The following is a 26,573-nucleotide window of genomic DNA, read 5'->3' on the forward strand; positions in this document are numbered from 1 at the left end:
TCATGGAAAATACTCTAGCACCAACAGCACTGATCTGGACACTGTTACTTGAAGAGTTTAATTGATAGGGATCCTGCAGCCAGTGAGCAGCAGATGAGGTGAAAACCAGGCAGATCCAAGGCTAGGTCTCCTGCTCTTCTGCTCAAGGTCAATTTTCCTATAGAATAATGTGTGAAAAACTGTGCTGAACACCTACCTGATCCACTGCAAAGGTAGATTTCTTGTGACAAATTAAGAAACTAGCATTTCCTTTATTGTTTCCTTAAGCTCAGTCAACATGAGCTCAACTCCTAAGCTCCACCAACACCGAGTGCACAGAACTAATGCTCTGAGCTTGTACAGGTGGGCTCAGCACTCAGTATGGAGAGATCCAGGACTCTATGGCCTTGAATCATGATTTTTGCCTCTCTTGTTGACAACTTTACATCACCTTTTCCATTTTTTAAAAACACTATTCACTACTTTATTTTTAAAAATAGACTATATTTTATATAGTCTATATATAAGATATATATACATATATTATATAGTCTATATTTTAGAATAATTTTAGGTTCACACCAAAATCGGATTTCCCATATGCCCCTAGACCCTACATGTGCATAGCCTCCCACACCAGTGACACCCCAGCATAATGGTGCATATATTGAACCTACATTGACACATCATTGTCACTTGAAGTTTGTAGTTTACATTAGAGTTCACTCTTGGTATTGCACATTCATGAGTTTGGAAAAATACAAAATGACACAGACACACCATAATAGTCACATACAGAAGAGTTTTACTCCCCTAAAAATTCTGTGTGCTCTGCACACTCTTACTTCCATCTCTTCTAGCCCCTGGCACTACTGATCTTTGTACTCTATTTACAGTTTTATCTTTTACAGAATATTATATCATTGGAATCACACAAGATTGGCTTCTTTCACTTAATAATATGCATTTGAGTTTACTCCTATCTTTTTGTCACATGATGGCTTGTTTTTTGTTTTGTTTGTTTTTTGTTTAGGAGGTTTGTGTGTGTGTGTGTGTGTGTATGTGTGTGTGTGTGTGCGCGCACGCACTCGCGCTGAATAGTATCCTGTTTCCTGGTTATACCATTGTTTATTTAGCCATCCACCTGCTGAAGGACATCTTGGTTGCTTCCTAGTTTGGGCCATTGCTAATAAAGCTTCTATAAACATCCATTTTGCATGTTTTTATGACAAAGCTTTCCATTAATTAATATTTCTAAAGGTGAAAATACATCGCAGAGGAAACATAACATGGATAACAGAGGATGAGGTTGCTAGTCCGATGTATAACAGCCTTTTCAGTGAAGTAAATTTCTGGCTTCAGAAGAGGTGTAAGCTCAGCTGAGTGGTCCTTGGGCTTATTTTATTGTTGTGTTACACAGAGCACACACATAAAGTCAACTATGAACACAGAGAACAATGAACATGAGTTTAAAATTTAAGCTTGATGGGCCTCCAAAGGAGCCACTCAGAGACAGGTATGTTCTAAAGCCCCTGCTTTTGGTGACTCCACTCTGTCATCCTGAGTCAGTTGAGAGCTTTAGGTGACACATTATATTCTGACAATTTGCTACACATGGCATCATGGTTGTTTGCCACAGCTTTCCTAAATCAACAAATATAGCACTGGCAAATATTCCTGGCAGGGGAATTGTTTTCAGTAAATTCTAGAGGGCAGCTGCTGAGGGGCAAGATGGAAGCCAAAACCAGAGTGCTCCCATTGACCTTAGAAAAGGGTTGATTTCCAAGCCCTGATGGTCTGACCATGAGGAAGAGTTGCTGCACAGATAGTGAACAGATTAATTTGGTGAGAGAAGGGATCATTTCTACTTCATCAATATGCCCAGGGCTAGCTGTCAAAATAGCTCTGAGTATATTGAAATACCTAGCTAGGAAGCTCCTAAAATGTCTTGAAACAAAAACCAAGTGAACCTGTTATTTTACTAAAGGTGTAACAATTGCAACTAGGTGTTAGTGTGTATGTCATAAACATGGTTTGTGTTCTCTATAGTTTTTTCTAGAAAATTTAACTTTCTGAAAGAATAGTCTGTATGCTCTGTCTTCTTCATTAGCCACTCACTTCCTAACCTTTAAAATCTGGCTTCTGCCCTACTGTTCTATTGACAGTATCCTCTTGAGTTACCTTCTAAATGTCATATTCCACCTCTTTTTTTTTCTGCTGTTCTCCTTGACTGCTCAGCGTCATTTGATAATGTTTAACACTCCTTTTTTGAGTGTCTCTTGCTTCAGTTTGCATGATGTGATACCCTGCTATTTCAGGCCCTCAGTTACACCTCAGTTTCTTCCACGAATTTCTTTTCCATTTCAGAGCTCCTAACTGTGGCTGTCCAACCAGGTTCTATACTTGGTCCTCTTTTTTCTCTGTATATTCTACCTCTCTATTTTCATCATCTCCAGTGGCTATGGCAACACAACAGTGAAGGTGGCTTGTGTCTGGGTCTCCAGCTTCCTAAGCTCCTGCCACATCCTCCAGCACCAATGCTGGCCAGACCCCTTTGCTTGGACAGGCCTCCTGTCCTGTTATTGGTGTCCTACTTTAGTTTTACTTTTTCCCTCTCAAGTTAAATGTCCTATTCACATATCAAAATATCAACATTTTCCCTCCCTAATCACCTGCTCTACACTTGATTCTTCTGTTTTTCCTTTTTCTTTTTGGTACAAAGGATGGAACTCAGCAGTGCTCTACCACTGACTTATATCTCCATCCCTTTTTATTTTTTATTTTGATACAATTTCTCACTAAGTTTCCCAGTCAGGCCTCAAACTATGATCCTCTTGTCTCAGCCTTCTGCAGAGCTGGCATGACAGACATATGCCACCGCATCCAGTGGCTCCCTTGTTTTTACCAGTGGTTCTACTTAAGCAGCTTGTACTATAATCAGGAGGACCAAAGGCCTAGTTTGCATTTTGAAATATCATATGAGCAGATGAAATAGCCAAATAAATATGGAAGCTATGATATAAAGCCTGGGTACTAGCAGTTTGCATTATAGATTTAGGGAAGAAAAAAATTTTTGCTTATTTTATTTCTGTTATTGTATAAGTACTAGGTCAATCCTAATCTAGTCTTCAGGCATTAAACCATCCTCTACAAAGTCTCCACAATTCCAAGGAAGATCCCAGAAATTTTGATTGATATGCAAGTTTTTAGGGCCTGTTTTCTGTTTGTGTTTTGTTTTTAGTAGTAAAACTTTCCCCCATATTTTTTATTGGTGTATTTTCCCCATATTTTTATGGTATATGTACAGAATAGTGGAATTCATTGTTACATATTTGTACATGCACACAATATAACAATATAATTTGGTCAATATCATTCCCTGGGGTATTTATTTAAAAATAGTCTTTATTTGAGGATTCTTGTACCAGGTTTCATACACAGATTTTTCCATCAGTTCTTTTAGTTCTTATATTATGTACTTTAATTCCATTTATCAAAGTCCTGGAAAGGCCAATTTGATACATTGAGAATAAGGAAGGGCTGGTGATGGTGATCAATAGTAGATGAGATAGTGAGAACTGTTCATCTGTAGCCTGGAGTGAAATAAGGTCAGGTGAGAGCAGGTGTCTGTCACTATCTGGGACCCCAGATGAGGAGCAAAGAGGGAAGGCCACTCAGAGAAAGTCCTGGGGAAAGTAGCTGACTGGCCACTTCAGCCACAGCCCTGTGGGAGATTTCTACCTCATCAATATGCCCAGGGCTAGCTGTCAAAATAGCTCTGAGCATATTGATAAAAAAGAAAGTTTGGGGCATATCCAAGGGTTTAGATAAAGAAGACAAGCACAGAAATAACCATGTTTCATTAAAACTAAGACAGAAAAAAAACTGTTAATTAAATTGAGGTATCCTATAAATTTTAAGACACATCTAAATTTGAGATGTTAAATTGTTTTAAAAAAATTGAAAGTCTAAGAAATGATGAAATGTGATTAAAGTCATCCATCATAGGAAAGGAAAAAAAAAAAAAAGATACACTAAAGAGAAATTTCTTTTTTAACTTCCCTGCCACTTCAGGTGGGCAGCTAAGATGAAACCGTGCTGTAAAAATCTATAATTCATGAAAGATGACATTCTTTGATTGACACCATGAGTTAACGGATCCTTTCTTCACCTGTAATTTTTTTAGGTAACTTCTAATCTTAAAACATAAGATAAATTGTGGGTTTTTTCCTTCTAAGGAGCACAAATGGAGGTATATCTGAATATAGCTTTGTTCTTTGGTATTTGAAGGAACTTAGGTTTCTTAAAAAATTAAGAGAGTTCAATAGGAGGCCTTTTATAAAATGCAGTCCATATACTAACCATGAGCAGTGTGCTTCTGATCTCCAGCTGTGACTCAATAAGATACTGCTCCATCAGCAGGCAAACACGAGAAGGGTGCTCTCCATACACCTCCTGACAAACCAGGAGCCACACCATATGGTGATTTCCACGGATTTGACTGATTTCAAGCCAAGATGATAGTAATTTCCCACTGGGCTGGGTTAGAGTGGGGAGGACTGCCACAGATCAGGTGAACACATAAGCAGTCAATAGACAAAGACTGCTTCTAAATTAAAAATACACAGAAGTTTTCAGAGCTGTTTTCCTGACTGATGTGTCTGCACCTGATTTCCATGGTCCTTGATTAGAGCAGCTTTCAGAAAAATCCTTCCAAATACTTCCAGTGCTAAGTTGCAAATTATCTGCTTGACTCCTGGCATTGGTGGTCTGAGCTGAGAATGAGCATGGAGGAGATCAAAGGCTCACCTCTGTCTGCATGCTCTCAGGTCTAGCACAGCCCAGGGGTCTCATTTTTTAAACATTCCTGGGCCAATCACTAGATTCTTTAAAAGGAAAATTGGGGAGCTTTCCAGCAAGAGTTTGACAAGGAGATTAGTTAATAACTTACATGTATTCTTCCTATTGCCAGCAAAAATTGGGAGACCATTGCTGAGACAGGCACATCTTCCATCATGGACCCAGTCTCCTCCTTCACGAAGGAGAAGGGAGCGGCAAATAGGGTGATGATTTGTTTTGATAACATCAAAGAAAGTGAAGAACAAAGTTACTCCTTTTCTCCTAAGTGACGTACATCATAAAATTATAGACTTGTACTTTTTTTTTGTTTTGGTGCTGCAAACCCAGGAGAGATGCTTTTCATTGAAAAGGTAATTCCTGATACTTGATATCAGATATCAGATTTAAAAATTTCATTTGATGGCATTTTGCTGAGCTATGGCTTCTAGAGTCACATAAATATATTTCCCCCCAAAATTCTGTGGGATAAAAAATGACAATTACAGCACAACATTTTATTCCATTTTTATACAATTGTCCTTAATGTCTCTGATATGTACATTGCCATATGTGTAGGGGTTGGAAATATAAATGAAACTGAATTCTTAAGAAGCTGCGTTGATCAAATTTTCATACACTAAACCAGTAGTGATAAAGCAATATAGAAACTGCAGAGACTTTCAACCTTCTCCTGTTTACTAATAAAAGCAGCATTTTTATGCAATCAAGCTTTTGTGTTCTGAGGTGAATATAATATAATGATTGCATTTGCATTTTCAAGTATTGATCATGTTAGCATCTTTAGCAACACACCTGTGAAATTTATACTTTGGAAAAATTGCTTTGCAACGTGAGGAGACTCCACTCTGGTTTAGTTGTCTTAGGGTAGGCATCTAGATTTGTGGTTTAGAGCACAGGCTTTGGGATCAGACAGAACTGGGTTTCTATTCCAGGTTTGTCATGCCAGTTGTGTAAATTGGACATATAAATTAACCTTTCTTAATCTCAGTGTTTTTCCATCCATGCAGTGGAATTGATAGCAATACCTAGTTATAGGACTGTTTGGTGATTAAATGACATAAGGCATAAAAAGCATTTATTTAGAAACATGTACTCAGTAGTATATGCCATTTGTTTACAATATTGATATTGCTGATGGGATTGTTATAACATGTCTATTGAAGTAGTCATTTACTGGTTGTCTCTGACTTATGAATTGGAAACTATGAACACAAAACCAAAAAGTGTAATGGTTCACAGTGTGGGAAAGAAGACGTAGCCATACCCGGGGAGGAAGTTTCTTACCTATGCAGACTTGGATTTATTTGCTGGTGCCATCAGAGCAAAATGTTTTTATTTTTATTTATTTAATTTTATTTTTATAAAGGAAAAAGCATAGAAAGAGGATGCAACACTAACAAGAGGGTCACAGGGTTCTCAGTCTTGGTAATCATCTCAGGACCCTGTACACCAAAGTCACTCAGGAGCTTGTTATCGTCTATGATAATGTCTTTATTAATGGGAAAAAATAGATTTTTTCTCTTTCCTTATTTGCTAAATTGTTACTCTTCAGAAAAGATGGTCTCGTTTGAAGGACCAAGGTAGCTGTTCATTTTGATTCCTACTTTATTGAATATAAAAAGAATATATGAATATAAGAGAAGTAGTTATTGAAACTATATTTCAAGGGTTCTTAATCCTGGGAATGTCACAGACTACTTGGGAAATTTGATGAAGTTTCAGTGCTTCTCCACAGAGGAAGGTGTAAACAGATAACTAAAAATATAATTTTACGTATAAGTATGGGAATCCCAAGTTCTGCTAAAGCATTCCCAAAGGATTTTGGATCAAGAGCCCATGATGTGGTTATTTCCAAACCATTTCTCTTAGTGTCCTATTTTAAATACTATCACTTCAGATCCTCAGGATTGTGGGGGGGAAATGTGTTAACATTGTGAATACATTTTTTTTCTTGGCTAAAATTGGTCTAGACTTGCTTAAGGGGATAGGTATGTGGGATTTTGCCAGCAAAGGTGAAAATGTATTCTGACTGGTGCAAAGTGTCAGGTGGACTCGATAATCAGACTCTTTGGACCTCATTTCCCTCCACACTTCTTGCTCACTCAGCTTCAGACATCCAGGTCTCATTGAAAATTCGATCCTACTGCCTGACCTTTGCCCTTGCTGTGCCCTCTGCCCAGAAAGTCCATTCACCATGCAACTCCCGTACTTAATTCCAGCCCTTGCTCCTTTATCACCTTCTCAGAGAGAAATTCTCTGGCCATCTTCTCCACACTCTTGATTCTTTTCTTTTTCCACTGAAATTATCACTAAAAGATATGGTTAAATATATAATTTATTCATTTATTTATACCCTACTGCAGTGTTCCTCTTAACCAGTCTACAAGCAGCCAAAGTTCACTTCTCATTATTCCCAAATAGTCTGCAAAACTTCTTGTTTCATTTTCATATTTCACAGAATGCTTATTCACCCTCCCCCCATAACTACACCATAATACTTTTTCCACTGGGAAAAATTTACTCATACATTAAGGTTCAACTGAAATATCTCCTTCTTCTTAACTTTCTTGAATTCTTTCCCAGCCATCACTACAGAAGAAATCAATTGAAAATTTGTCTTCTTCCATGCTTTCATAAATATTAAAATAAAATCTAGGTTTTGCATGGTTGCTGCCTGCCCTTCCAGGCTATGAGCTTCCTGAAGGCAGGAAGTGAGCCTTCTTTGTCTCTATAGCTCCTGTGACTTGCAAGCACATGCCCATTGCATGCCATAGAGAGAAGGTAAGCTTGGACAGAACTGGAAACCTGACAGTTTCTTCAGGCAGAAATATGGAGGAAAAACTTTCTATATAGGGAGAACAGCACTGGCCAAGACACTGGTTGTGGAAGAAACAAGTGTGGGCTCATGGCTTGGAAAGGAGAGCTCAGTCAGGGTGGTCTGAGATGAAATGGTTGGACAGGTTAAGTGGGATTCATATCATCAGGAACCTACATACCACCCTAAGGGGTTTGAACTTTATTCTGAAAGTTGTAAGAGGGATAAGGGTAAATGAGGAGAACCACAGCTGATTGGGTTTCAGAAAGGTCAATCACAGAGTAATGTTGAGCTAATTGTATTCTTTGTATGATGGGTTGCATGGAACTTAAAAAATATGAAGTAGGCATAAGATTGAAAAAAGATTAGGTTATAACTGTTGCTTTGGTTTGAATTAGGATAAGTGTACTCTAGATGTCCCATACGTTAAAGATTTGGTCCAGTTTGATGCTATTGGAAGATGTTGTGTACCTCTAGGAAGAAGGATCTTGGAGAAAGTCCTGAGGTTGTTGGCAGCGTGCCCTCAAAGGGAATTGTGGGACGTTGATCTCCCGGCTAGTGAAGCAAGAGGTTTTACTCTATCACATATTTTCTGCCATTGGCATCTGGCATTCCAACCAGAAATCCAAAGCAATGGGGCCACCTGATCACGAACTGGGACCTCCAAAACCATGAGCTCAACGACTCAGGTATTTTGTTATGGTAATATAAAGATGACTAATACAATTGTCAAGAAAAGGCATAAGGAGAATTTATCATAGATCAGCTCTACTATGGTTCCTCACCTGCTACTATTTGCAAGTTGATGGTAAATATCAAAGGAGTGGGAAAAACTCCTAATTCAAACACCACCTTCATCTCCCCTCTTTTCATGGATCTTTCAGGGCGGCAGTAAAGCCTCTTTCCAAAATGTGATCCTCGTGTGTGCCTAGGTCCCCTCACCTAGGCAGCCCTAGGAAGACTGAGGTCATCATATGAGAGGTCTCTGCCCTCAGGACTCATCCTCAGCCACATTCCATGGGCCCTGGGAGCCTTACTCTGCCAAATTGAGGTTATAGTCTTCCTAGCTGGCACTCATGTTCAGATACATGCAGATGATTCATAAATAATAGATCTTTGTGGGATTTGTGTAAGTCCCAAATCCATCTACTTCTCTAAAACTCTTTTCAAACTGCATACCTGACTTCCACCTCAGTCCTCCCATAACCCTTTCAGAAGCAGAAATGCAGCTACTTGCAAGGACCCACTATTTTTCTGATAATATTAAAGCTCGGGGAACAATATCTCATAGAGTTTCCACAGCAAACCTCTAGGTAGCACTTTAGAACGCCCTTGGGTTCCATATTTTAATTTTATCACAATGGATTTCCTGAAACTTACTTTATGTTTACTAAATAGAGAAACTCTTTGTTGTTTCTGGCCCATGCTGATGCAGCATTTTTGAAATCTTGAGAATCCAAATGCTATGGGAAACTTGGGATTCATTTCTCCTCCTTGGGGAAAATCTGCATCATAGCTCTTGCCCAGGCAGCATGCTCGAACCCTTTATGACTACCACAGCGGCATCTCTTCATCATATGCAGCCTGGAAGTGGGTAGGAGAAAGGGAGGGCAAACTAGAGAAAGGGAGGTGGGGGCACAGCAGAAAGATACAGTATCTCAGACATGAAAATACTGGTTTTATGCTGTTGTCCCCATTAAGAAGCCATGTTATCCATGGAGAGAAAAAAATCTGTCAAAAGAAAGGAACTCTTTAAAGCAAAATTATTCCCCACATACCATACTGGGAGACTGTGCATGGATTTGAGAAAGTTGTTTTTTTTCTTAATTTATTTTTTAAGATTGGTATAATGTATAAAGAAATCTAGAGATCAATTAAATTAAGTGACAGCCAACATAGTTATCAAATTGGACAGATTCCTTGTTTTCTTGGCTCTTTTTTGTTTTCCTCTGGCAGTGGTCCATGCAGTACCCTGTATTTCAAAGCTTAAAGCACTGTATTGAGTTCCTGTTATTCACCACTTGTATTCTTTCAGCCTGGCTGGTCTCTTTGTGCAGTCATTTCTTCAGTGACCTTTACCCTTTCTTTTTCCTCTTCTTAGTGGGACTTGCCAGGTTCACACAGTGCAGCCTGACAGCAATCAGCATCAGGTCTGGGCCACATGCTTCTCACTACTTAGCAGGACCAGGGCTTTCTTGTAGGAGGCCTTTGGCAGGGGTCCTACAAGATCCACTCACCACATTCATATATACATCCTAGAAATACCCTTTTGGAGAAGCGTTGATCAGCAAGGAAGGTCCCAGGCTTAAATACTACCTTCTTTCTTCTTTTCACATCGTTTCTGAGATACACAGGGGTCCCCCAGTTCACCTCAAGAACCCAGCAGCAGCTTCCCAGAGCAAGAGGCAGCTCAATGACATGTCATTGTGTGTGTTCTCCCTCTTTTCCTGTTTTTCTGCCCAGTCCTTTTGCTCTTGCTCCCTGGATCACACTTGCCTATAAGTAGGGTGACCCTAAGTCTTGGCTTTCCCAGAGTGGTGTCTATTAACTGTGGTTGTGACATATTACTAATAGCTTCTCCTCTTACTCTCCAAATTGTCCCTACTGGTTGATCAGTTATATGGTTTATGTGATTTTCTGCTCTATATTTGAACTTCATACAATTTTAGGCAAGTGAAATCTACACAGGTATAAAGAATTCAGATCGTGACTGATTACAAAGGTGTGCAATGGAGATAAGGTATTGAGTTGAGCTAGACAGGCTCTACAGCACGATGATAACACACTTGGAATGAAGCAGTGAACAATGCAAAGATACCTACCAGGTGCTTATGGGATAGCAGGTAGAAACATGCAATAAATAAATAACTACATTATATAGAATGTTTAAAGGCATCGGGGATGAGAAAGACAGTGGGGAAAAAGAAATTGAAAAATAAAGGGGGGTTGATTGCAGTTTCAGAAAGGAAGGCCAGAGTATGTGTCATTGAGAAGTTGACATTTGAGCAATGACTAGAAAGAGGTGAGGGAGTTAGCATTAGAACGAGGCAGAGGGATCATTTTAGGCAGAGGGAACAGCCAATAATGTAAATACCCTTAGGATATGTTCCAGAAATAAGTACAATGCCAGTGTGGCTGGTCTTGAAGGTGTAAGGATCCTGTAGTGCACTAGAGGTTCAAGAGACAATGTGGAAGTGTGAATTCCTGAGCAATTAATTCTAGCACTTAGATTTGAATCCTGATCCTATTAAGTGTTGTAACACCTGTGCCAGTTATCAAATACCTTTAAATACCTCTAAGGTTTAGTTTTCTCATCTGTAAAATGAGGACATAAAGCCTGAAGCTTTACTGTAGAGATTAACTGAAACAATTCATAGAAGTTTCTTAGGCCAGTACCAAGCATATAGTAAATAAACTGTTGATGTCCCTATAAAACTTATTCAAGTAGGTTTCTTTCTCTATATGACAGATATGAATGCTATATATTTTAAACTTTAAGTATATTCATTCTTATATTTTCATATTTAGGGTAAAAGAAAAAGAAAAAAAAAGACCGACCTTAAAGATCAATTTTTAAATCCTTCCATCAACAGAATATGTAATTAAGATGATTAGTTTTTAAATATACATGCAATTAGCTCAGCATGGCTTTTGCTAGACTGATGTTAAATCATATGATGATAACTATCTTTTGCTTGTTTTTCTTCCTTTGACCATATTTGTGAAAATTCATTTAGAGAAAAGAGACTTTATTTTTTGAATTTTAGCTGGGCCATACCACCTGTTCCTCCAAGCCTTCTGAGGGCCTCTGTAGATGTATCAGAGGGAAATCCAGAATAAATCACTTTGCCAAATTTCTCTTGTGTCATTCAAGAAAATACCAAATACAAGCTCAACTGGAATGTTTTATAGCAAGGACTAATGCCAGGACTGGGCACTAGAAGCTGGGATTTCAGGCCCTCTTTCTACCTAAGGATTGGATTTCTGGAAGACTCAAAATCTCTCCTTTTTACCCCAACAGGACACTCAGTCTGTGAACACCTGAGCAAATAATCTGCACATCTTTCCCATACTTTACTTTTTCTATTCTAGGGCTCTTGATGTGAAGATAATCAGGAATTTCTGGCATATCTTCATCCCCACCAGCATCTTGGTGACTAGGAATAGCAGATTTGGGGTTACATTGTGAAGCTAAATATTGTTTTCAGAAATTTTCAGTCTCTTATTGAGGAGTAGGAGAATCCTACCTACATTCTACAATTGACTAAGGCAAATCAAAGAAATAAAAAGTAGCCACTATTTCAATGTTGGCTAGTTGTGAGGGTTTTTTTGTTTGTTTGTTTTCTTTTTTAACTCCACTGGAAGAGATAGAATAGGAAAATAAAAATAAATGAAGTTTGCATGAAAAATAAAAGAGAAAGAAGAAAGGAAAACCTTCATGAATCTTGGACAACAGGGGTAAAAGGAAAAGCATTTGTATCCTGTGTGGAAGTCCCCATGAGAACTGAAGGACAGAACATTTCACCAGCACATTCCCAGGGGGCCACCCCCTCACCTTTCCCTGAACCAGAGAAAGCTAGACTCTGGGGAATAATTCACATCGTTGCCCTTCCTTATGGAGCTAGTGACTCAGAGATGTTGTTTGCAATGAAGAATTATAAAGTATGTTTTTGCTCAGTTTCTTGTATGCAGATGCAAGTGAGCCTTATATGGCACCAACAGTATTGTCAGTGACCCAACAATGTCCACTACTTCACCTGTGGCTCCCCAGTCAGAAAATAAAATAAGTCACTTTGAGTACATTTGAACTAATCACTTTGCCAAATTTCTCTGTGATATGCAATGCTCGTTAAGTATTTAAGATTTCTATCATAAAATCAAATAGTCATCTTTCCAGGTGGTTTTAAAACTCCTTTAAACTAATGTCACAAGGAAGCTTCTAATGAGTTTATGATCAAGGTTTATTATTCCTTAAGACAAAGCTGTACTGACATGATGCTCCTTCTCTTTGAATTAGTAATCTTCAAATATAGTTGGCCTCTCAATTTCCATCCTTCTTTGGAATATTTACTGCCTGACCCACAGAAAACTAGAAATAAGGGAAATCCTCCCAAGAACAGATTCCAAGAATCCAGAGAAATGTGGGGAATGGGATTTTCCAACTTCTATTCTAACCAATGGCTATGCAAGCCTCCATTTAATCAACTAATCAGGATATTTTTGCTTCAGTGGAAAGAGTTATAATCAGATCAGGCACTGGTCATGCCACAGATCACTAGCCTTGTCCAGAGTTCTTGGTCATTCTTTTAAAATTTGGGTTGCAGAGATCACAACTTTATTATCCCTTTCCAATGACAGGTACTGAATTGTGGCTTCTTCTGTGCCCTATGCTAGGGAGAATACATACCAATCACTAAGACAGGAGAGAAATCAAGCTATTCATTGAACACATTATTTCCAGTCTTAGTATTATCTCATTATATATAAAGTAGCTAACAGTTTTTGAAAGGCTTATTTTCCGGGGGTGCTGTGCTATGTGTTTAACAGAACCACCACTCATTCCTATAGAAAGTATTTATTGAACAGCAACATGTGATAGACATAAGGGATTTGGGATATTTAAGAACCAATATTCCTGGCCCCGAGGTATTCTTCACACCACCCACTAATCCTATTCAGATGACTAAAGCTTTTCCTAAAAATAATATTTTACCATATCATATGTTATAGTTAGTGGTGAAATGCATTTCCTCACATCAGAATGGTAAGAACTGTAATTATTGCAATTGTTTCTCATATATATATATATATAATATATATATATAAAATATATATATATATATATATACACACATGTGTAGCTATACATATATTTCTGTATGTGTTTATGTGTGTTATAGACATGTCAAAGTCATCATATAAAATCTATCTATACAGCATATTATTTCCTAAAAATAATATTTGTGAAGTTCTGTAATATTTGTGAGGCTTCCCAGTAGATATTGCCCCATGAACACTATTCAGTACTCCTGACACCAGCCTCTGTTAGTTCACTGATCCCTGCTGTCTGGTAGAGAATGGCACTCTTCTCTAATTTTCAAGTCACATTGATTGGGTTAAAATTTATTGGAGGTACTTATTGTTCTGGTCAGTCTTTAAAATCCAAAGAGATGAAAAAATAATCTAATCCAATTAAAAGAATGTTTTCCTTCTACTATGAGAAATCAGCATTTTTTCTTTGTTCTGGTTTTCCAGGCAATTTTACAATAAATTCCAGCCATGTGCTGGTTTATGACTCTCTTTGTCCTTAATTGATTTAAATTGTCAGGTAATTTATGCTTAGAAATTTTCCTCTTTAGGCAAAGGGTTAATAAGGATCCATCCTTTCTGTCTCAATCTTAACACAATTCCTTCCATAAGTGATAAAATTAGAAGATACAGAAAAAACAGCACAATGTTATTTCTTACCAAAACTGTATCTATCCATCCATCTACTATATATAGGTAAATACATACATTTAATCCCCCCCAAATTCCTCAATTTTTAGTTTTTATCAGTTGAATCTATTCTTGTATAGATTTACTACCTAACTGGTATTTCAACTCTAATTTTTTCCCTCTGTGTTCAATGACATCACCTTCTCCCCATTCTGGGTAGAAGTACCAAAATAGGAAATGGTTCTTAAGGTGAATTTTTAAGGTAAGCTTTGCTCACTTTGTCTTTTGTGTGTTTTAGTCAACTTTTTCACTGCTGTGACCAAAGAACCTGACAAGAACAATTAGAGGAGAAGAAGTTTCCATTTGGGAGCTCACAGTTTCAGAGGTCTTAGCCCATAGATGCCCAGTTCCACTTCTCTGGTCTCAAGTGAACATCATGGTGGAAGAGTGTGATAGAGGAAAGCGGCTGGGAAAATGATGTTTTAGTCAGCTTCTTCACTGCTGTGACAAAAAGGACCCAAACATAACAATTGCAGGAAGGAAACGTTTATTTCGAGGCTCATGGTTTCAGAGGTCTCAATCCATAGATGGCAGACTACATTCCTCAGGGCTCAAGGTGAGGCTGCACATATGGCAGAAGAGTGTGGCAGAGGGAAGCAGCTCATATGACCATAAGAAAGCAGAGAGAAATCTCTACTTGCCAGATACAAATATATACCCCAAAGCTACGCCCCTTAATGCCTTACCTCCTCCAGCCACATCCCACCTGAATTTAGTTACCACTCAGTTAATCCCATCAGGGAATTGGGCTAAGACATGAAGAAGAATAAGACTTTTGGGCTGGGGATGTAGCTTTGCCTGGCATGTGCAAAGCCCTGGGTTCAATCTCTACTACCGCAAGATTCTCCCATGTCAGTGAATACAGATGATTCTTACTATAAATCCAAGAGTTCCTGTAGTGTATGGCATCATTGTAAAAAAAAAAAAAAATGACTTCATGGGCTGTGGCTGGGACTCAGTGGTAGAGTGCCTGCCTCACACATGTGAGGCACTGGGTTTGATCCTCAGTACCACAAGAAAATAAATAAATATATATATTGAAAAAAAATACAATTAAAAAGTTGACTTCACGAATATCAGTGTTTTCAGAACAGTTTGTTTACATTTTATGATTAATACTCACCACTTAGAAAACTGTAATATAAATAGTAATTTACTATTATCTTTTAGAGAGTGCAATTGGGAGACAGAGAACTTGAGTAATTTACTCAAAATCTCTCAGCTTAGTCAGGAGAAAGCTTAGATCTAAATCCAGGATTCTGATGACAACCCCACAGGCAACACTATCTTTACATACGTAGCTGGAAAAATGTATGTGGATGAGCTCTCTTTATTTTGTTGTTGTTTAAAAGAAGGATGACTGAAATGGTAATGTGTTTGTTGTTAGTTATCTTTTTAAATACTAATATGACAACCAGGAAGAAAATGCAAGACCTATTCTTTGTAAGAATAAAATAATTGCACTAGGTTGTGTATTTGACTTTGATTTATGTTATTCTAACTCTGTGATATGACTGTGCTCTTTAGGACTCTTTAGTACAAGTAAAAATTTCAAACTGGAGTAAGAGTCATAAAGTATCTAAGAAAATACATATTTCACATCAGTACTAAGTTGTGATTTGCATGACAATTTCATCTAATTGTTCAAAAATAGCATTTAACATGAGAAAGCAGAACTTCAGATTTTCTTTTTTTTTCAAAAGTGTGCTTGTCCCCAGTCTGCAGCAGGACTCTCCAACATTCCTTAGGCCTTAATTAAATAAGAGCAGGAGAGAGCATCGGACTTGGGTTCAGGATAAATATCCCTGGCTTGAACAGGAGATGTTGCTTTAATGACTTGGAATATGTCCAGAAAGCTCAGACTGGCTAGCAGGCAAATCTGACAGCTACTGGATCTTGCAGCAATAACATTCTAACCAATTAAAAACTGAGCTAGAAATAATGGTTTGTCACTGAGTGGTGTTTCAGAAACCAATTGGTCCAGATTAACCAGAGGATTAACTTTTCTAACTGAATTTAAAGGTCACGGGAAGCTGACTTTAATGAAAGAGAAAAGCATTCAATTAGGAGGAGGAAACTTACATGTAGAAATTAGGTTAATAGATCTTGCTATGTTATTTATAGGCAACTAATAAAATTGCTGTCTTATGTCATGACTGGAGTTCATAGCCAAGGATAAATATGTTCATTATTTAAAAAATTAAATGAGCAATAACCTGCTTCTAAGAGATTCCTCTAACAGAAAGGGCTTAGATGGTTGCCAACACCTACAACTGTATTCATGTTTAAGAACAATTCTAAGCAGGTAAATCCAGCCTAATTTTGAGTGACCCTTAACTCTGATGAAATCAATGTCAAGTTAATGATTTGACCTCTGACCTGTGGAGACAACTGAGATCAGTTCTCCAGGTGGCATTTGCATGACCAGTGGCCCATTCTTATCAGGGTGAATTTATCATTCTTAACAGTGAACTAGGTTTTGATGTGAAGAGTAACTGTGTCAGAGATATGTGAAAGATTTGCAGAGTATGACACCTCAGTGGGTTAAAGGACACTTGCTAATCTCTCTTTCTGATATATATCAACTGCTCCCATCAGGCACCATTTGATCCTAACCAAGCCAACCACAGATTTTACTGGATCTATCAACAGACACCCAGAGCACAATTTCCTGAAGACTCCAACTTGGCTGTTGGTTCCATGTTCCTTCTATCTAGGATGTTTTTTCCAAATGGTACTGAGCACTCAATGGAAGCTCTTATTTGATGGAAAACAGATTTCATGCCTATATCCATGGGTAGTTCTTCATTGATTGCAGTAGTATGACAGACTGTTCAAATGTTTTCGTATCAGGGAGAAATTACTGCTTCCAAAGTACCCCTTCCCTCATACCCTGTGTTCCCCTCCTTGCTGCCTTGGCCTCTCCCTCTTTATCTAGCAGATAAATGACTAATGTATGATTTAGAAGGAGACTTCCAGGACTCTGAACCACCAGTGTCCATTCTTTGGGGTGCATTGTTGCATAGTGTGAATAGTGCTTCAATTTACACCTGTGTCATGCCTTTTGAACTTTACTCCACACATGGATATAGTTTTCTCCTTATTGATCTAGTCCAGAGAGGTTGCCATATTGACTCCTGTTTATTGGACCCATGTCAGTAAGCCACTTGCAGCTATTAGTGATGTAGTAGGTTAACATTTTGGGCCTATATACACTAAGCCTGTGAGATACACACACACACACACACACACACACGTGTGTATATATATATATATATATATATATATATATATATTCATATATATATATATATATATATATATATATATATATATTCATCTTCCAAGATGAAGTTTAGAGGTTAAAGTTACCTGGCTTATTATACCATTACTGATTTTCTTCATATAAAATATATCTTGCTGACTGAATTATTTGGATTGTCAAGAAAGGGGACTGAATTAACCAGACAGTTGGCCATCTCACTTTTTTAAGGGACAACCTTATTATTAGCATTATATAGCAAGAAACACAAGCATTTGAAACATTCTTAACATCAGGAAGATTCTTTTGCATTTGTTCATTTTTCTAAGCTATTGATTTAAATTTTCTTTCCTTTAAGTCAATTTTAATCAAACTAATTGACTAATTTCCATATTTTAAATCCATAATTTAAAAAACCCTTATTCTTCTAGTAAAACTTCATCTCAAACTATTAAGTTATCCCCCATGTTTGCCCATGAGGCTGAGCAGTAGTCTTTGTTTCACTACTGGGACTCAACTGAGGTACAGAGGATAGGTTTTAAGAAACCAAGAAAAAAAAAATGCATTCAACACACAGTGATTAAATTCCTGTTATGAACCACACACTCTTTCTGTTTGTGCCAGTTCAGCAATGAGCACACAAAGTTCTTTCTTTCCTTCTTAGATCTTAAAATCATCCTGAAGTAGTACGCTGTTTACTGTAAAAAAAAAATCATATTTCTTAAATGTTTAAGAATCCTTTAAAAAAAGATCCTGCTAAATTATTTTTATTCATTCTTATTTTTTATTCCTTCTGGTGACCACACTCTCCCATTATATATTATATCCTGGCTGTCAATGAGTGAACCTGAAGAGAGGGGAAAAAAAATCTCAGAAAAATAGTTCTAGTTGTATCGTTTGTTTATTTATACTACAAATTATAGATGCAATCCTGGAATGATGCTAATGAACTATTTCCTCACATATTTCTCAAAAAGAACACCATTGCTTTGGTCAGACGCTTGGGAGGATGCATCCCTCAGGCCCCCCCCCCACCCCGCACTGTGCTGAGCCAGCCTCCTCCTGGCCCCTCTGGATGGAAAACGGCTCCCTCCATATATCTATTTGTGCAAGTTCTACCCTACAGTCATTTGTAGACCAACTTCTTTCATGTATCCTTTCTCCTCCACATAGGATATGAAGGAAAGGAAATTGAGGATGTTATGGCTTAGCTCACTCAGGAGCTATAGCAAAATATCATAGGTTGGATGACCTAGAAACAACAGAAATTGATTTCTCCCAGCTCTGGCAGGGAAGTCCAAGATCAAGGTGCTGGTACATGCTGATTGGCGAGTGCCCTCTTCCTCAGAGTCAGCACCTTCTTGCTGTGTCCTCACGTGGTGGTAGGGACTGGTCAGCTTTCTGGGGCTTCTTTTGTAAGGGATCTGCCCTCATGATTCCATCAGCTCCCCAAACCACTGCCTCCTAATGCCATCATATTGGTTGGGAGGTAGACAAACACTCAAAGTGTAGCAGTAGTCCTGTGCAGATCGACTCTTCCTTCCAAGTTCTGTTCAAGCATTGCTTACTCAAGAGCCCTTCTCAGATTCCCTGGGATGTACCTCATCTTTCTTTTCAGACTCCTGTGGTTTGTTATTTAGTATTTCCTACATAGCCCATCTTCATTTTGGGTTCTTTGTGTACGTGTTCGTCTCTTTCTCTAAAGTGTGAGCTTCTAGAGGACATAAGCTGTATTTCATCTTTTTTTTTTTTTTTAATTTCCCAGAGTAACTAGCAGAGTGAATTACACTCAGTAGTCACTTAATAAATGCTTACTTGAAGAGAAGGAAAAGGAAAAACTTCAGTTAAGCTGAACCATATTCATGTTTTCAATATACTGTAGCAGACATAAAGATTGTCAAATACATCTGTTTCAAGATTTTATAGAACATTGCTTCAACTCATAGGTGCTCTGTATATTAGAGTGCAGACGTAACTTACATAGGAGGCACCCTGTCTAAAGTATATGGAGTTTACAGAATTGCCCATGCTTTGTGGGACCCCCAAAATGAGGAAAATAAAGCCCATCAAACATTTTTTTGAAAGCCACAGGAGAGGAATAAAATACAAAAAGGTAATCATGCAGTAGTAGCAGCAACCAGACTCCCTAAGTTGTGTCAAACTGCCTGACTAGTTAGAGAGCCCTGTTCAGGGCGGCTCCCCTGCCTGAGTCGCTAACTCTTCCTCTCTCCCTTTGCTGCCTTGGGAAGCTTGCTCTCATTAAAAGGGATGGGAAACTAGCCACATCATTATATTCACTTAAGGCAGAGTTTAGCTGGTCAGTTTTTGCCACTGTCAGTAATAGCTGCCACTTTGGGATTTTGAGCCCTTATTGGCATCGTGGTTTGGGTTGGGATTTTTATTTGTCTTACTTTGAAATTTACATGTCTTCAGAACAACTAAAATTCACAAGAACAAACTAATTAATGGATTCCATTTTTGACAGCTACAAGAAGACGGATGAGAAAGTAACATGCTTCTGGCAGCATGTTATCAATTGGGAGGCAACAGTGCATTCCCTCTATGTGGAACAGTGAGCTGGAACCGACACTGACAGATGACACGGCCCTCTGACAGTGACGCCTGTATGAGCTGACAGCTCCACTTGCAGTCAGTCAAGTCCATGCTTTGCAGTGGAATTTTAACGGGCTTGATTTGCAGAATATGCTTTGCCTACTTCTCAGCTTGTAGTAGAAGTGAATAAAAATTTCAAAGCATTCCACATTAAAAGTGAATTCTAGGATCTGTTACCCAACCTTCTTTCTCCCCCAAAGCTAATCATAATAAATAGTAAATAAAGCATAATCCTGGGAGGGGGAAACTGTAGGACATCAGGGAAGAGAAAATGTTTCCCTTAACATTAGGTTTTCTATAAAGGAAGGTAACTCCTGCGTTAGTCAAAATCTCTCAGGAAGGATGAGATACCAAATTTCCCAATGTAATTACAGTTTAAACAAAAAAAAAATGCATTTTTGTAAGTGCGTGTGTGTGTGTGTGCGCGCGCGAGAGAGAGTGTGATCATAAAGGGATATAAAGCATGCAATCACGGTTTTTCATTACAGCATTACAGCATTAATGTTCTAAAATATTATTAAATCCACAAAAATCTTCTAAATATTAGAAAATATTTTTCTTTAAAAAAATTAGTCTTGCTCATAGCCAGGTTCTGGTCATACTTTTTATTTTACCTTTTTGCAATCCATTCTCTTTGAACAAGATGTGTGCATGAAACTGATTTCCTATGTGACTTTTGTAAAGTTACTATTCTGTATTTCAATTCCTTCACCAATAAAATGCAGCTAATCACCCTGTCACCACCAACATCCCTCACAGGCTCAGAGCAAGAAATAAGGGCACCAGGGGTTGCAAACTAGTGACTGGAAGGCCAAATTGGACTGGCAGAAGTGTTGTGAATTTTTGCATTTGAATGCCCCTAGGCTGGGCAGGCACCCTCCAGTTTATATAGCCTCTGCTCTCTGTCTAACACTGTGTCTCTTTGCACATTTATGTAACTTGCCTGGACCCTGAAGGCAATTGAGTTTGTGACTGTAGAATCATCAACCAATGTATTCTCAATAACTCCTCACAGAAGCACATAATAATTGTAGCATTGTTTTCAAAAGGAGCCCCATAAATGGGATGAATAAATACAATTTATGGCAGATAAAGGCAAATACGAATGAAATAGACAATTACAAAGAATAGCTAAAGTATAAAGTTAATATTGACATAACACAAATTCTGTTGCAAGGGTGATAAATTAGCATTGAGCCACACACACTGCAACCACCTTCAGTAGTTCTTCCCCTTCTTCCCTACCACCTGATTTTCAATAAACACATGGTAGAGACCTGAGAATAGCAATCACATCTCAGGCAAAATGATCCACTTGGTTATCTACCCAATTAAGATACTAACTCAAATGCCATGGTTTAAATGTTTGTCTCCTACAAAGCTCATATTGAAATCTAATTTCCATTATAATAATATTAAGAGGTGGAACCTTTAAGAGCTGATTAGGCTATGAAGGCTACTGAGTGGGTTGGTGCTATTAAAGAAAGGTGAATTTTACCACAACTTGTCCTTTCTCACTCTCTCCCAGGATGTTGCAGCAAGAAAGTCCTTGCTGGACACTGATACCTGGATGTTGGACTCCAGAAGTGTAAGCCAATACATTTCTGTTCATCATAGATTACCCAGTTCTAGATATTTTGGTATAGCAGCACAAAATGAACTAAGACAAGATGTATCTGCTTTGTGTTACTACAATGACATGCCTGAGGCAGCTAACTTTATAAAGAGAAAGTGCTTATATATCTCATTGGGAGGTTCAGGACATGTTGCCTGAATGGACTTAGTTCTAGTGAAGACTTCACAATGAAAAGCATATGGCAACAATGGAAATGCATATGGAAGCCAATGGTCACATCCTGAGTCAGAAAGAAGAGAGGAGTGGGTAGGAAAACTCAGGGCTTTATAACAACCCTCCCATAAGAACTGTCAAGGAGTCCCTTAAGAACTGTGTTCCAGGGGCACACCCTCAATGAATTGAGTACCTCCCACTGGGACCCACTCTTGGAAGCCTTATCAGCTCCCAATACTGATACTCTGTGGACCAAGCCTTCAAACACGGTGGATACTTGGGGACACTTAAACCACTCCCAAGCCATTGCAGACATCAGCCTTCATGTATGCATAAATGTAAATGATTGAAGAAAGTGAGAGGGAAGGCAGATGTACAGATGAGTTTTTGAAATGTCTTGAAGAAGGAATGATTCATTGATGGTGGAAGAAAAGAAGTCATTTTAAGCATAGAGAATAGTTTATGCAAGGGTTCAGAGATGAGAAAGACTTATCACTGCTAGAATGGAGCCTAGAAATTTCATAATGAGGAAGAGATAAGGCTGAGTTCCCTGGATTACCCACATATACAAAGTATTACAGCATGCCAATTTGTAAGGAAACACATTTCACAGACTGCATACAAAAGCCAAGTAAAATATAATGACCTTCCATTTGTTTTATGGTAATTGGACATTTATTTCATAAAAGTAAGTGCTGCTATTTTACCATGACCCATGATAAAAAAGAAAACTTCTCAGTTTACATTTCACCCATCATAACCTTGAATATTAAAATAAACTTACATGCTCCATTAACTAGAAAATAATTCCCTTCCATGCTCTGAATTTGCCTAGGGTGTGGTTCACAGTGAGGACAAGTTCAGTTGATATGCTTGAAGAATTCTAATTAAGAAACAAGGTAATTTCAAAGGTACGTCATTTAATGTATTACTAGCATCTTTTTAGTGTAATGATTTTATTCTATCTTTTAATTTCTTAAAACTCCATATATTTTTTGAAGTTTAACTTTGTGACTTCTAAATCAGTTAAATCTTTTTTGGCCAACCTCTTATTCCCTAGATGAAAATTATCATAAATTGATAAAGGATATTTAATTAGTGTCTAGTATGCTTAGACTAATGTTCCAATGGGTATTTGTTGGATATCTATGTGCTAGGTTCCTTGGTGGAAGTCAAAACAATTATTGGACACAATCTTTTCCCACTGAAGCAGTTGATAATATAAAATAGGTGATTTTAGAAAATGAATTTCTTTAGCTAATTAATGCTTATTACCAGTTTTATTTCTTGAGTCTCAGAATAATCAGTTTTCATTTGCAAAGACTTTGGTCAATTTTATGGAAGGAAAACACATAATGGTTATAACCCATAAGGGTTTTAGGTAAGATGGACAAATTGCAAAAAATTATAAGAAAATTTCTAACTATAGATGAAAAAAATGAGGGAACAAAATTCAAATAGATAATGTTAGGGAGCAAGGGAATATACGAATCAGGTGGCATTTTTACAAGTTTAAGGCAGCCAGAACTCTTGTCAGATCTCTCACGACCATTGCGTTCACTTAATAGAACTGAAAGCCTGTTTGTAGGAGAGCCACAGTGTGAACATTGTATGGGACTGAGAATGTTGAGTCAGTCAGTAAATAGACAGTGAGCTGGGTTACCCTACTAACTAAACTAGACTCCTGCCTTGCATTTTTTTTTTTTTTTTTGGTACTAGGGATTGAACTCAAGAGCACTTGACCACTGAGCCACACCCCCAGCCCTATTTTATATTTTATTTAGAAACAGGGTCTTACTGAATTGCTTGGCACCTCGCTTTTGCTAAGGCTGGCTTTGAACTCTTGATCTTCCTGCCTCAGCCTCCTGAGGTGCTGCAATTGTAGGCATGTGCCACTGTGCCCAGCTTGCCCTGCTTTTTTTTTTTTTTAAATAGGATAGCATATGGTCTGTTAGGACACCACCCTGAGCAGAAGGGATTCAAGACAGAATTACAATATCAGAAACCAGAAGAGATAGTTCCTGAATGGAATGAGCTCCATGATCAAACACTCGTCTTAAAATTAATTAACAACTCTTTTTGATTATCTCTGTAAACCCAAATCAAGTGATCTGAATTATGAATTTCCAAAGAAATTATTGTGTGAAATTATGTTGGCCAGCACATTCTTCTTCATAAGTTAGGATAAAACTGAAAAATGGGACAAGAACTTTTATCTGATGTTAAATGACAGTTCTTTAATAAGAATTTCTTCATAACATATAGTAAGAAGTAATTAACTACAGATACTCATTGGTTTTAAAAACCTATAACCTCATTTATTCTTTTTTCTTTTCTTTTGTAAACATAATTTTAGACTCAGTTGCCTCAGTGTTTTGCCTTCCCATTTTGTACTCCACAGAAAGGATCTTATAGGAACTAGGAACACCAAGACAACATTGACGCAATGTACCCACCATCTCTTTGCTGACATGGTCCCTTTCTGTTTGCTCAGGCTGCAGATTTCCTCCCTTCCCCCATTTTTTCAGTATTCATTTAATAAGAATGTACTGGCTCTGTGCTGCAAGGAGCTCAATGCCACAGAAGCAGTGGACAGCATTGGTGTGGTCTCTGGCCACTGGAGCTTACAGCCAATAGAGGCAACTGCACAGTTATACAGTGAAAAATGGGACCTACCATAATGGGAACACTTAGGAAGGGAACCCAGCTCAAAGGTCTGGAAGACTTCCAGGAGGATATGGCACTTAAGCAGACATGAAAGGGATGAAAAGGAATTGGGCAGTGAGAAGTGGAATGTGTTCTGGCAGATGGTGCCGTATATGCCAAGGCCCACAGGTAAATGAATAAGGAGGGAGCGGTGGCGATAAGACAGATGCTGGAAAGATAGGTGGAGGCTGGAGCATATGGGACCTTAGAGACCATGCTAAGTTAAAAGCAACGAAGGAATCACTCCAGAAATTTCTATTTTAAGCCTTATATGTTATGTATTTTCCCCTTGTTGACATAGACAAGGAAGGGAAAGAAAAACATAATTCCTCTCATGGCAAATCCCATATTGTTCTCTTCACATAGTTACGTGCTTTCTCTCTACTTCTCTCTCACATGTTTTTGTGTTTTTGTTCATGTGTGTTCTAGCTGAAAAGAATTTTCCATCTCCCCCAAACTCTCTCACCCAAAATGGTCTTTCAAATACCTTCCAAAGACCTGTCTGTCTTGTTTAGCCTTACAGTCCTTCTTTCAAAAGGGTGTCTTCACTATTTTACATATAGGGAGGGTCGGGAGCAGATATCCTACTATTGCCAGAAGTTGGAGGATATAACAGTGGGCAAAACATACACTGCTTGCTTAATGGGAATTTCCGTATTTACTACAGTTTCCTTTAAAAAAAAATCCACTAAATCAGTAAATAATAGGTATTTTCCCCAGTGTTTTGGGAGTAAAAGTTAGGAATCACAAAACAACTTTTTTTTTCCCTGTAAAGAACACTTCAGAAAATACTGATCTGAATTGAAATGAATTATTGGCTCATGTTTCAGCCCTGTTGACATGATGATAAATAAATATTTAGGCAAGTTATAAACTGATGTGTGAAGGCCACAGCAGCATCTTAACTTCCCCATCTCCTCTCCCTGCTCCACTCAGAAATGTTTTTGCGAACACGTTTCAAACTGCTGTAGTGTACTGTCACACCAAAGGCAGGTTTCCAGGAAATAGGAATGTGGCAGCAGCGTCTCTGCCACCACAGAGATGAATGTCGTCTGGTTATTTATATCTGATATCATGTGATTCTCTGGCATGCCTGAAGGTGCTGGAGAGAAGGGAAAAGTTGGGCCCTTTCACCAAGGAAAACTCCTGAGAGGGGATCAAAACACATGACTACACACAAAAGAGACATGAAGGTGGAGAAAACATATATGCCATTTTTCACAGGACGTGTTGAAGAGCCATATTAATTAAAACTCTATGACTAAATTTATGTCCCACAGTTATATGTATTACAGGCTGATATCATGGGAGGTTGACCCTATGATTATGATAATTAGCAGTGAGTATTTAGTAGATGACACACAGAGATACAAAAGAACTAAATGCAAGGAGGATAGAGTATTGCTTTATTTTAACTCCATTATCTGATAGGGAGGATCTGTTAACACCTGGGTGGGAGGATCTGTTAACACCTGGGTTGGAGGAACTGACCCCCTTGGAAAATGCTTAGGGTAAGGTACTCTGTGCTATGGTTTCTGTCATGCCATTTCGGGACTTTCTCACATTGGCCAAAACTTGAGAGAGTTGAAAAGGATTTTTCTGGAATGAGGCTGCAGACATTGTAATATGACTATTCTTTCACTTAGGAGCTCTTGGAATTGCATTTCTATCTACTGGAGGCTCATCTGATCAATAAAAAATCTGGGAAAATTTTTATAGAGTTGAAAGTGCATTTGGGGCAATGTTCTAATACCTGTCTATCAGAGTCCCTGGGGATGTGAGTTGGGATTTAAAGCCATGCATTCTTGGCCCAGTACCAGACCTACTTACTGATTCAGAATCCTCCAAGTACCATCCTCCTAATTTTTTAAGTTTCCTGGGCTAAGCCTTATGTGATCCATATTTGGAATGTGCTTGGGAAAGACAAAATGGCAAACCCAGACTGACTATGTTATTTAACTTAAAACAGTTCACCTACTGAGTTTTGGTTCAGCAATGAGAATTATCTAAAGTACTATTCAGGAGCCATCAATAAACATGATTGAAAATTA

At 38.1% G+C, this 26,573-nt stretch overlaps 1 pseudogene; it reads left to right on the forward strand.

Annotated features, from left to right (window-relative positions):
* LOC124083225 (translation machinery-associated protein 16-like) overlaps positions 1-24,497 on the forward strand; it is a 42,676-nt pseudogene extending 18,179 nt beyond the window's left edge.
* Positions 24,498-26,573: the final 2,076 nt, after the last annotated feature.

This window comes from Marmota monax, unplaced genomic scaffold, assembly GCF_021218885.2.
Source record: "Marmota monax isolate L192 unplaced genomic scaffold, Marmota_monax_Labrador192_F-V1.1 WCK01_AAM20220418_F8-fsc00013, whole genome shotgun sequence".
Classification (NCBI taxonomy): domain Eukaryota; kingdom Metazoa; phylum Chordata; class Mammalia; order Rodentia; family Sciuridae; genus Marmota; species Marmota monax.